The 13665-nt window shown below is 34.5% G+C and overlaps 1 long non-coding RNA gene across 1 annotated transcript in view; it reads right to left on the bottom strand.

The window, feature by feature from the left end:
- Window positions 1-5590: 5590 nt before the first annotated feature.
- The window catches only part of LOC147915186 (uncharacterized), a 122099-nt gene continuing 114024 nt past the window's right edge, over window positions 5591-13665 (bottom strand). The window contains exon 5 of the long non-coding RNA XR_015554492.1: window positions 5591-5994. This is a non-coding gene — a long non-coding RNA (uncharacterized LOC147915186). The remainder of the gene's footprint in view (window positions 5995-13665) is intronic.

Raw genomic sequence — 13665 nt, 5'->3', positions numbered from 1 at the left:
TATGTGTTTTGTTTATTCACTTAATGCTAATACAGCATAATAAAAATTGGCACTGATTGTCATAAAAGAGGAATGTCGGCCAAACTAGTGAAGGAGTTTTGACGTTCATTCTGAAGACTTGTGCATTCTCCAGCTGGTCTCCAGACACGACAGTTCACCTTTTTTAAGCTTCACACTTCAATATCTACTCAACTAAATTGTGTGAAAAATTAACTAGTACTGTATCTGTTAGTTTCTTTGTCAGCAAAAAACAAGTTACCAGGAAAGTTTTTGAAAACCACATGCAGTTTAAGAACATGGAAACATTTTGACTCATTCACCTTTGCTCAACACTTAGATGTTAAGAAGGAACAAAGACGAATCCAGATGGAAATGTTTTAGTGAACAAGTGGTGCTGGTTTTTAGCATCAGCACAATCTATCCCCTCTCTGAAGCTATAACTTGAGCAGCTGCTGTGCTTTGTGAGGCTGCAACCTAATTCATCTGATAACTACAATTACCAAATTTAGGCTTTGCTGACTATGGCGTTCAAAAGAACAGCATGGAGGGAAGACCTACTGAGAACCTCAGAATCGATCCATAGGCTCTTGAAGTAGTTTAAAGTATAAACAACTTCAATTGAAGAAGCAATATAGTGTTCATCATTTACACTTGTATGCAAAACTTCTATTCCTCTTATTTTCAAAAAGCACTTGAGACAAGTTTACAAATATGTAATTAGAAACCAGACAAGTTGCTAAAAGGAGAGTGACAGATGTTACTATACCAACTTGAGAGGAGTTAATTAATGAAATTGGAAGTACTGGCTTTACTCTGGATTTCCTGGCAGCTAAAACCAAAAGGGAAAAACTCTGAAATATATAATGGCAGTATCAGAAATGTTTGTTTCTTTCCAAGTTTCTTATTGTTGATAGAAGAAACCATATCAGTCATTTTTTCAGAGATAAAATTTCATTTGGCACTAATATTAAGGAATAATTTGTGGCATATATCTATAAATGAGAACCACTGGGTAAATCAACATATACCTTTGTCAAACAAGTAGTCATCTATAAAATTGAGAGCATACACAATACCAAATCCTCACTCCATGACATTATTTCTCCGGAGTGTTGGGATAATACCTTTCAGCTATATTGCTTTCTGATGATCTAACTTTAATATAGATAAAGAAGGTAGATAAACTAGAGGAATAGATAATTAATTTATTCACTAAACAGTTTCTTTCAAACATAAGGTTCACAAATTAGTTTTGGGACTTCATAGCTGAATTCTCATATTAGAGCTTTAAGTGCCAATATTCTGTCCTGTGGACTAAATAGGGCTTCAGATATTTTAGAGAATAAGTAGGAGGGACACAGTTCTCAGCTGTGGAAATTTATGGGCATAACTGATGGTAGGCAAACTTCAAAATGAGTATACACTAACTTTAGAAGTAATTACAGTAAAGCATTAACAATTTTCTTAAAATATATATTTTTTTGAAACTTCCTAGGCAGCTATCTTAAGTGCTTGATTAAAACCTTCAAGTTTTCTGCTACATGTGGAAGAAACAATTTGAAATGGGTAGTAGATATCCAATCTTCCTTTCCCAACAGTCCTGGATATCCAATTTAGTGATCTATGCATTCTAAGGATCCTTATTTTGTCACTTCCAACTCATACAACTCAGGCTGGCCAATTAGCACCACCCATTTCCCTGGCTATAGTAATTGTTCAGGAGCGGACGTGTAACCCAGTCCAATTAGAGTGAACCTCAGAATTTCACTTGCATTATTGGGACTAATGTACTCTTTTCAAATCCTTTTTGAAGCTGTAGTGTGTGACTGTGAGACTTGAAACCATGATGCCCATTTTTACGATCATGAAGGTACCTAACCTGAGGGTAAAACTAACACAAGGAGGAGGAAAGAGTAAAAAGAATCACAGAGAAGTGGATCTCAAGACATAATGGGCATCTGGATCAAACCATTCCATCAAACCAAACAACTAGACTTTTTAGTTTTATAAACTAGTAAATTTCCTTAAAGCTATGTTAAGTTGTATTTTCCATTACTTGCAAACAGAAGCATTTGCTAGTTTTTATTTTAGTTGTTATCAAAGAACCTATCCTACCCATTAAAAGAAAATTAAAAACCTCCTTTATGGCCTACTTTTAAATTGAACTACATTCTTATGGGCCCATAAAAATAAGTCAGGAAGAAATGCATCCTCCAGTAGCTTAATAAGAGGACCTTCTGATCAGGTTCTTTTGAATTGCCCATTTAGATATGAGAAAATGCATGCAAAAATAATGATTTTAGTTTTAATACAGTTAAAGCTTCCTTGCTTTGTTCTGACAATAATTAGTCAACAGATTCAGTTTTTTCTTAAGATGTCAGAATAATAAATCCATATTACTAATGTAGAAAATATTGTTTACCTTTATTTTGCCATAATGGGTGACATGGATCCTTTGCACTTCATAAATGAGCCAAAGAATTTCAATATTAAAGGATTAATGACAATGTGGTTAAAGAATTGCCTTTTCCTCTGCCAAATTCCCACTGAAATGAGAAATGGAATGTACAATTTGTCCATTAACTTTGTAAAACAAAAGTGAAAGCTATCCACATGTCTGAAATAGAAGCATTTCTACTATATACATACCAACAGCCTGATTGAGGAAGGCATTGAGGGATGACACATAAAACTCTGCATTGAGAGGATGTGGCATGTTCCAGATAAAAGCCAAAGGAATCCTGAAAAGATGTCCTCTTGCCCCAGATATCCTACAACTCAAGGCTTCAGTCTGAAGAGTCTGATTGACACCACTGAGACACTGGAGCGATACTCTGAAGCTCTGAAATTTCCTGTGCATATTGAAGACCAACCCAAACACAGTAGAGAAAACAGAGCAGAAGGAGCAAAGCAATACTCAAATAATAGTGAAAAACCTTCAAGTAATTGGAAAAAAGCTATGTTTCAGGAAAAATTGTTATTTACAATCCCTTGCTGACTATTAAGGAGGGTTCTATTGTTGGATAGTGAATAAGCCCATAGAAAGTGCAAGTCTTCCGTTCCAGGAAAGGGATAGAAAAAGACATGGGGGTTAGAAAACATGTTGGAGGATGCAAAGGCTGGAGCCAGTGAAATAGAGAAAACAAGGTAGCTGAGAAGTTGTTAGCACCACTCATGTAAACAGTAATCTTTACCATACATAGTAAACATTTTTTTCCTATTATCTTTAAATTAAATCAGGATATAGGGTGTTGCTCCAGTCTCTGATGCATATCCAGTAAAAGAAAAGATTATCAGGAACTAAGACCAGATGTCTGCCTTACCTGGAGACCAGCCTCTATACAACTGGCCTGTAGTCTTTGTTCCGTAAGATGGTTCTTTTGGACGTTAGTCCCCCCCTCTTCCACCTTGCTAGCAAGCTGTAATAAAACCCTTTCTCTCCTACCATCTTGCTTCTCAACTGTTGGCTTGTCTTGCGGCAAATAGAAAACCCCCATTTAGTGCTAACAAAGTGAGAGAGGGTAAAAGATCTCAAATGGGTATTTGGGGAGTAAAATGATGTACTTTCCATAATATAACCATTTTCCTTCATTTCCCCATTAAAAATTTGATAAAATTTATATTGCTCACTAGTGCTTTGGGGGTGTATTTGGTGTTCAGAGATAATACATTGTGCTCATATTGTGCCTCAAGGTTAGTGTGAGGCAAGAACAGAAGCTTCCCATGGTAGCTAACTCATATCTAGACCGCACACAAGGAATTTTTTTCTTTCTCTAAAGAAAAACTTTGGTCTAAAAACTTAAAATCTACACCATATTTGTTATAAGCTAGCTGAAAAGAATAACATATGTAGGCCAATTCTTCTGGAATTCTCAGACTTTCAAGAGAAAGAATCCTATAAGCTTTGAAAGAAAAAAATTTCAGATTATCCTCAAGGAATGAAAGTTAGTCTGATGCAAACTACTCTACAACACTAAACAGTAGAGTAATAACAGAGTAACATCTATAAGTTTCTGAGAGGGGAAAAGAATGCACCTTAAGAATAAAAGAGCCAACCAAGATTTTCCGGGCTAGAGAAGAACTTATTTAACTGTAAAATCTCACTCAGTGGTAATCACTATGAGTCATAATGGTCTGAAAAACCTTAATGGGAGTGTTGGATCACAAAAATAGGCTTTGATTTGAATGAAAAGACATAGGTATTTCTAGGTATTTTGGGGAAGAAGTGATCTTAGAGATGATAATATGTCATGCAAAAGAGTGTGATCAGAAAGCTAAAAAAAGAAATATGAGCCTTGATTGTACATTACCGTAAGAAAATGGAGAGCATTTGAGGTTTAGGAAGAGGAAGTGACATGAAGGCAGTAGTTTTGCAAGATTAAGCTGCAGAGGATGGCCAGATGTAAGTGGAAACATGAGGCCCAAAGGACAATGCAAAGAGTTAAGGCACGACATAATGAGAGCCCAAACCAAGATGGTGACAATGGGGGTATTTAAAAAGAGGTACAGGTGGGAATTATTTTGACATAAGATCTGTTGGGGCTTAGTGTTAGTATATAGAACAAAAATGTGGAAGAAGAGATAAGACACCAGTGTTAGGATACAGGGAAGGGATAGAAAAGTTAATATGTTGTTGGACTACAAGTTCTGACTCGAAAGTTGAACTCAAATTTGTGCACTTGAGATAAGATGCTTCAAAAACTCCAGGCTCAGTAAACTAACAACAAAATACCCAACACCAAGCCCTTGAATTGTTCAGAGTAGTGATTTCCAACCATTTTGTAATAATTATATTGAGAAAGGCAGTAACTGGGAGGAAAAGTAACAATATGTTTAGAGACAAATAAAAGGGGGTTAATAATAATCTCCAAAAGAAGAAAGGGCAAATAGTTAAGGGAGTATGTGCACATGAGAGTTACATAGCCAGGAATTATGTGAAAGAAGATGCAAGAACAAGGAATTAGTAGCCATATGGGAGAAGCAGAGTCAGAGCCATGGGTTCATAACTTGTGTAAAGGAATTTAATTGAATTGCCAGCAGAATTCTTCCTGACTCTCCTAGATTGAGGTTTCCCAGAGAGGTGACCTGAAACCAGCTACTTTGATCAGGCTTTGGCAAATGGAAATAACAGGTGTTCTGGATACTGAAATTATTATCTCCATCCTTATGGAGAGGACTGTGGGAGGCGGGAACTATAAAAGGCAGTGATCCAAGCAGTCTACCATTTTAAATTTCAGTTGACAGGTAAGAGAGAAGAAATTAAAGACAATGCTAAGGTTGAAACATAAATGACTAGGAGAATAATGATGTCATTAACATAAATAGCAAACTCCAGAAGGAAGTTTGGTTTGGAGAGGAACATAAGTTTACATTTAAACCTGCTGAATGTGAAACGGCAGCAGAATATCTAAGTGGAAATTTATTTCAGTCTATTGGAAACTTGGACCTGAAGCCCACAGGACAGGCTAGAACTTTAGGAGAACAATAGAATTTTGGAAATCAGTTTCAAAGGGGGATATTTAAAGCCACAGTATTCTAAGGGAAAAAAAGAGTAAAGATAGAAGAGGGTCAAGGAAAAAACCTTGGGGAAGTTCCACATTAGCAGCAGAAATAGGAAGAAAGTCTTATAGGAGACCGATGAAACATTTGAGAAGCATTGAGAAAACCAGAACAAAGAGATCAATAAAGAAGCTTTTAAACATCAGAACTGGTGGATATGGTCAAAATATAAAGTTTCAACAGAGTGAAGATTGGGGAAAGTTCACTATATTAGTTTGAATCTAGATACAGCTATGATAATAGAGACCCAAATTAACAGTGGTTTAAACAAAGTAGACTTTTATTCCTCTCTTGTACTGGTAATCTGGACAAGAGTGATCCTGCTTTATAAGGCTCTCAGGAATCCAATCTCTCATTGCTCCATTATTCCTAGGATGTTGCTCTCTTCTGTATGGTACCTGATGGCTCCTCACAGTATTCACATTCTAGGAAGTCCTATGGAGAAAGAGAAGGAAGGAGGCTGTGACCCAGAAGTGGCACACTTCACTTCCCTTCATATTCTTTTGGCTAGAACTTAGTCGTATGACTACAATTAGCTGAAATGTAGGCTATAGCTTGAGTATTCATTTACATAACTAAAAATTCTATTATAATGGAAGAAGAGGAGGACAAATATTCATTGCTACTGTCAGTAAATTTCTTTGAACCTCAGTCTGATTTAGATGACCATTCTCTATTTTCCCAAAGTACCTGGGCATACTATTTACCACATTGACTGAATTATTTGGTTTAAACATTTCCCTTTTCAGACCGTCAGCACCTTGAGGTCATGGACAATGACTTATTCACCTTTATATTCCTACTCCCAAAAATAGCACCTGGTACTGATATATGCTAAATACCTCAACAATATTTGATAAATGAATGAAAGAGACAACTTTAAAAGTAGATTTGGTATTGGTACAACTTTTGTAATTTAAGTGATAAAGGATGAAAAATTGTTTCCTCTAGAGAACGTAGGAGTGTTCTAGCATTTTTTCAGATACCATAAAAAGTTTCTGTTTTGAAATTTCCTTGAAATAATTAACATGATAAGCACTGTGACTTGGATAAGGAAGAAAACAGTTTCAGAGGAGAAAATATCTAAATGAATTGATAAAAACAATAAGTAAGGTAAGTACAGGTTGCTCAATATCTACTATGTAGATACACACAGTAAAAACCTATGTCTACAAATTGCACTTTTATTCATCTTTTACTAAAAGCTGCCTCATCCCTGGATATTCTGATCCAGGAAATCCCCATTAGACTGAACTTCTCCAGGGCAAACATAGTTTAATGGTATTTATTTATTCAGATATGATAGCATCTAGCATCTGTCACTGAGTGAGTTTTTTTTTTAGTGAATGAAGCACCATAAAATATATATTTCTGACTGGGTTAAAATACAGGTTTCAACTGGAAGGACATTAATTTGTGGCAAAAGCAGCTTTCACCTATGATCCTAAATTGCCTTGAAATCAAGAGGTGCTTCTAGATGAACAGCTAGCATAGCCGACACTTGGTTTTCGATTATTTCTTTGCCAGTTTGGAAACACATACCCTGAGCTCAAAGACTTTAAAACCAACTTGGAGCCCCAGGAGAGACTCAGGGACAAAACTGGATTAAAGCCTGAGCCCTATAGAAAAAAAAATAAAAGTCTTCTGCAGTCAGTCGCCGGCATGCTGTGCAATGAATAAAAACAAAATCTATATGCAAAAATTAGCACTAGAAGTATCCTTTTCTAATATTGTAAAGATTATACATCTCCAGCCAGCAGCCAAAATCACACTTACTGTTGAAATATTAAAGTCAGTCTCATTAAAGTCCAGAACAAACAAAGGTGTTCTGGAAGTTCTGAAAAGCACATTAAGAAATTGGAAGAAAGTACCAAGAGTATAATTAATGGAAGAAAATATGACCATATATCCCCAAATTCAAGGAAATCATCAAAAGAACTTAGAATTAATAAGAAAGTTATAAAAAGTGGCTATGAATAAGTATCTCTCTATATGTAAACATATATTTACATGTATACACACACATATACATACATATAGATATATATAATATACATATAATTTTACAACAAACCAGCAATAATCAGTTAGAAAATATAATAGAAACAAGATTCTTCACACAATAGTAAACAAAACAAAACAAAATCAAAATCAAATAAATGTAACAATGTCTAGGAGCAACCTTAATGTGATATATCAGATCTATATGAAGAAGATGGCAAAACATACTTGCACAAGAGGGGAAAATATATGTTGTTTCTATATTATAAATTTAGATATTATTGGCTATTATAAAGATAGAGATATCAATTCTTCAGGTTTAGTATAATTTAATAGAAGTTGGTTTAATATAGTTCTGTCAAACTCTCAATATTAAAGATATAATTCTAACATGTAAGTCAATAAGAATATAAAATAAAAATTAGGCAAGTTTTGGGTTGTGGAAGACCTTTCTTAACACAATTATCAAAAACAGAAACCATAAAAGAAAAGATAAAAATGTAAAACTTCTATATAAAAAATACCTATATATATATATAGGTATTTATATATATAGGTGTATATATATATATATATGTATATATATACAGGTATATAGGTAAGATATATACATATATTTTAAATATATACATATAATGGCAAAAGGCAAATTGAAAAATCTTCAACCCTTATAAGTGACAAAGAGAAACATATTCTTATGGAAGACTTTGCTAATATCTTTTATCTATTTTATACTACTTTTTTGCTTTGAGAACCCACACTGTGTTTGGGACAGCAACGTGCTCACCAATTTCTTTTACTCTTGTAGCTACAGTAGCCATGTAACCATGTCTGACCAATGAGATATAAGCAAAATGTCCTGGATGGGGCTTCTAGGAAAACTATGTTTTCCTTATCAATAGGAAGAGTCTAAGTTGACATGAACCTTTTGCCATCCATTCTTCCTCTCTTCCTTCCTGAAATATGGATCTGCTGTCTAGAGGTGGGACAACTGTCTTTTGACCATGAGAAAATAAAAGTCACCCACTAGTAAGAGTGAACCATCAAGGAAAAAGGAGTCTAGTTCCTGAGTGCCTGCACCAGCCTTGGAATACCACTGCTGAACTTGTTATGTGAGAAAAAATACTCTTATTTGATTAAGGCACATTATTTGGATTCAGTTACATGCACCTAAGCTAAAAAAGAAAACTTAATATTTTAAAAATAACAACTTTTTAAAGAAAAGATAAATACCTTGTTAGGGAAAAAAATGAACTAAACACACAACATATAATTTTAAAACTAGAGAAGCTAAACATGCAAAAGATTGAAAATCACTAACAACCAAAAAACTTTTTAAACAAGATGCCATTATTAAAAGATCAAGATGCAAACATTTTAAAACAAAGGATAATATTCAGTGTGGTGGTAGATGCAGAAACTTTGTCATACATCACTGATGGGACTATAAATTAGTAAAAACTTTCATAAGGCATTTTTTTTCAGCATATCTTATTACACTTTAAAATATGCATATTCTTGGGGCCAGCCGCGTGGCCTAGTAGTTAAGTTCAGTACACTCCACTCCAGCTGCCCAGCCTTGGTTCCCAGGTGTGGACCTACACCACTCTTCAGCAGCCATGCTGTGGTGGCGACCCACATACAAAATAGAGGAAGACTGGCACAGATGTTAGCTCAGGGTGAATGTTCCTCAGCAAAACAACAACAACAACAAAAATGCATATTTTTTGACTCAGAGTTCCAAATGTAAAACATAAAGCCATAAAACTTCTAGAAGAAAACATAAGAGAAAATCTGTGCGACCTTGGGTTGGGCGATGAGTTCTCAGATACAACACTAAAAGCATACTCCATAAAGAGAAAGAATTCATAAGTTTTATTTTATCCAAATTAAAACCTTTTTCTCTGTGAAAGACACCATTAAGGGAAAGAAAAGTCAAGCCATAGGCCAACAGAAAATATTTACAGATCAAATATCTGATAAAATTGTTTCTGGAACATATAAAGAACTCAACTAAATAGTTATAAAATAAACAATCCAAGAAAAAATGATGGGCAAAAGAGCCAAACAGTCACTTTATCAAAGAAGATACATGGACATATGAAATGATATTCAACATCATTATTAATTAGGGAAATACAAATTAAAATCACAATGAGATACCAGGATGTACCTATTAGAATGGCTACAATTGCAAAATAAAATCAAACAAAGCAAAAATATCAACTGCTGATAAGGATACAGAACAACAGGAACTCTCATTCATTGAAGGTCAGAATGCAAAATAGCATTGTCACTTTGGAAAATAATTTCTTATACAGTTAAACATACACTTACCATGACCCTAAAATCTCAAGCACATTGAGAATGAATGAACTAGAACTACCTGCAACAAAATGGATAAATTTCACAAACATAATGTTAAGAAGGAGAAGACAGACACAAAAGAGGTCATATTGTATGATTCCACTTATGTAAAGTTCTGAAACAGACAAAACTAGTCTATGATGTTAGAATGGTTATCACCCCAGTATTTAGTTATTTGGGCATGGGTGGTGGATTTATAAGATCTCTGGAGTGCTATTAATGTTTTGCTTCTTGATCTGGGGACTGTTTCACTGGTGATCACTTTGTGAGAACACAAGCTGTACATACATGATTTATAAACTTTTTTGCATGTATGTCCTTCTTCAATCAAAAGTTTACCAAAAGGAGAGTGGGGATTGGTTAAATCATCATACATCCATGCAACGAAATATTCTTCAACCATTAGAAATATTATAATATGCTATTTATATGAAAATATACTCAATAAATAAGTTGTAAAATAATGTGGTATGACCCCATTTTATAAAAAGTTACAAAGTACATAAATAAACAAAGATCTAGACAACTATATACTGAGATTTTAATTTTGATTGCATCATGGATGCTTTGTGTTCTTTGTGCTAGCATTCCTTGTTTAATTCTTGTGTGATGAGTATTATTAATTTTGCATAATAAAATTTTTTTTATTGATGTTTTAATGGTTTTTAACATTGTGAAATTTTGGGTTGTGCATTTTTGTTTGTCCATCACCATATATATGACTCCCTTCACCCCTTGTGCCCACCCCCCACTCCCTACCCCCACTGCCCCTGGTAACCACAGTACAGTTTTCTCTGTCCATGTGTTGGTTTATATTCCACATATGAGTGAGATCATACAGTGTTTGTCTTTCTCTTTCTGGCTTATTTCACTTAACATAATACGCTCCAGGCCCATCCATGTTGTTGCAAATGGGACGATTTTGTGTTTTTTTATGGCTGAGTAGTATTCCATTGTATATACCACATTTTCTTAATCCAATCATCAGACAAGGGACACTTAGGTTGCTTCCACTTCTTGGCTATGGTGAATAATGCTGCAATGAACACAGGGGTGCATAAGCCTCTTTGGATTGTTGATTTCAGGTTCGTTGGATAGATTCCCAGTAATGGGATGGCTGGGTCATAGGGCATCTCTATTTTTAAGTCTTTGAGGAATCTTCCATAGAGGCTGCACCAGTTTGCATACCCACCAGCTGTGTATGAGTGTTCCTGTTTCTCCACATCCTCTCCAACACTTGTTGTTTTTTGTCTTGGTGATTATAGCCATTCTAACGGGCGTGAGGTGGTATCTTAGTGTTGTTTTGATTTGCATTTCCCTGATGATTAGTGATGTTGAACATCTTTTCATGTGCCTATTGGCCATCTGTATATCTTCTTTGGAGAACTGTCTGTTCATTTCCTCTGCCCATTTTTTGATCGGGTTGCTTTTTGTTGTTCAGTTGTATGAGTTCTTTATATATTATGGAGATCAACCCCTTGTCAGATGTATGTTTTGCAAATATTCTCTCCCAGCTGGTGGGTTGTCTGTTCATCTTGATTCTGGTTTCGTTTGTCCTATAGAAGCTCTTTAATCTGATAAAGTCCCACTTGTTTATTTTTTCTTTAGTTTCCCTAGTCTGGGTAGGCATGTCATCCGAAAAGATTCCTTTATAACCAATGTCAAATAGTGTGTTGCCTATATTTTCTTCTATGAGTTTTATAGTTTCAGGTCTCACCTTCAGGTCTTTGATCCATTTTGAGTTAATTTTTGTGAATGGCGATAGCAGATGGTCCACTTTCATTCTTTTGCGTGTGGCTGTCCAGTTTTCCCAACACCATTTATTGAAGAGACTTTCCTTTCTCCATTGTATGTTCTTAGCACCTTTGTCGAAAATTAGCTGTCCGTATATGTGTGGTTTTATTTCTGGGCTTTCAATTCTGTTCCACTGATCTGTGTGTCTGTTTTTGTACCAGTACCATGCTGTTTTGATTACTATTGCTTTGTAATATGTTTTGAAGTCAGGGATTGTGATGCCTCCTGCTTTGTTCGTTTTTCTCAGGATTTCTTTAGCTATTTGGGGTCTTTTGTTGCCCCATATAAATTTTAGTATTCTTTTTTCTATTTCTGTGAAGAATGTCATTGGGATTCTGATTGGGATTGCATTGAATCTGTAGATTGCTTTAGGTAATATAGACATTTTAACTACATTTATTTTTCCAATCCACGTGCATGGGATATCTTTCCATTTCTTTATGTCATCATGGATTTCTTTCAATAATGTCTTGTAGTTCTCATTGTATAGGTCCTTCACTTCCTTGGTAAGATTTATTCCTAGGTATTTTATTCTTTTTGATGCAATTGTAAATGGTATTATCTTTTTGAGCTCTCTTTCTGTTAGTTCATTATTAGCATACAGAAATGCAACTGATTTTTGTAGATTGATTTTGTACCCTGCAACTTTGCTGTAGTTGTTGATTGTTTCTAATAGTTTTCCAACAGATTCTTTAGGGTTTTCTATATATACAATCATGTCATCTGCAAATAGTGAGAGTTTCACTTCTTCGTTACCTATTTGGATTCCTTTTATTCCTTTTTCTTGCCTAATTGCTCTGGCCAAACCCTCCAGTACTATGTTGAACAGGAGTGGTGAGAGTATTATTAATTTTGCATAATAAAAATTTTTTTAATTCATATAGGAAAAAGTTAAAATGGGGCTCTTGCACTAAAAGATATCAAATATGATATAATAATTAAATGGTATAGGAGTAGATGTATGAATAAGTGGAAGAGAATAAAAACCCAGCAACAGAATTTTTAATATGGTGAAAGTAGTACAATAACTATACATCAAAGTAAGGATACTTCATAAATAGTGTCAAAAGAATACTTTGGAAAAAAATAAATTTAGATCTACACTACATATAAAGGAATAAATTCCTTAAATGTTTAGAAGTAAATCTTATAAACAGTCAAGCAATAAAAAATATAGGGCAATACAGGTAAATATCATTCTCTGATTGTGAGGAGACTTCATAAAAAAGACTATATAGGTTTGATTACATTAAATGAAAGGCTCTTGCACTTCAAAAAAATCATCACCAAGATTAAATATAAATAATAAACTTGGAAGAATGTTTGGTATAAATATAGCATATAAATGGCATATGACATTTAATATCTCAGAAAAACTTGTAAGAAATTCATATAGATGCCAACAGAAAAGGAGGAAAAGATCATGAAAGTCACAAATCACAGAAAAGAAAATGTAAATATCTAATAAACCCATTAAGATGGCTACATGAAGCCTAATCACAGAATATTCCTCCCTGAAACTAATGCAATGAACAAAATTACAAAAGAAAAATGTCATGGAAGAAATCTGTTTTCAGTAGCAGCAACCAAACAAGAAAAGAAATAACCTAACAAGTACTTCTACTTCCAGCCAAGAAGTAAGAGGGACCACATTTGGCCTCCCGCCTGAAACAATTAAAAATAGGATGGGGAGGTGGGATGGGAGGCAAAATGGGTGAAGGGAGTCAAAAGGTACAAACTTTCAGCTATAAAATAAATAAGTCAAGGAGATGTAATGTACATAATGTGACTATAGTTAGTAATACTGCATTGCATATTTGAAAGTTGCTAAGAGAGTAAATCTTAAAAGTTCTCACCACAAGAAAAGAAAAATTCTATAACTATGTATGGTGATGGATGTTAACTAGACTACTTGTGGTGATCATTTCGCAATACACACAAATA

The sequence above is a fragment of the Ceratotherium simum genome, chromosome 15, assembly GCF_057802395.1.
Source record: "Ceratotherium simum simum isolate JZ-2026a chromosome 15, ASM5780239v1, whole genome shotgun sequence".
NCBI lineage: Eukaryota > Metazoa > Chordata > Mammalia > Perissodactyla > Rhinocerotidae > Ceratotherium > Ceratotherium simum.
Note: the sequence above shows the minus strand (reverse complement) of the source record. Positions and strands in the feature narration are given on the sequence as shown.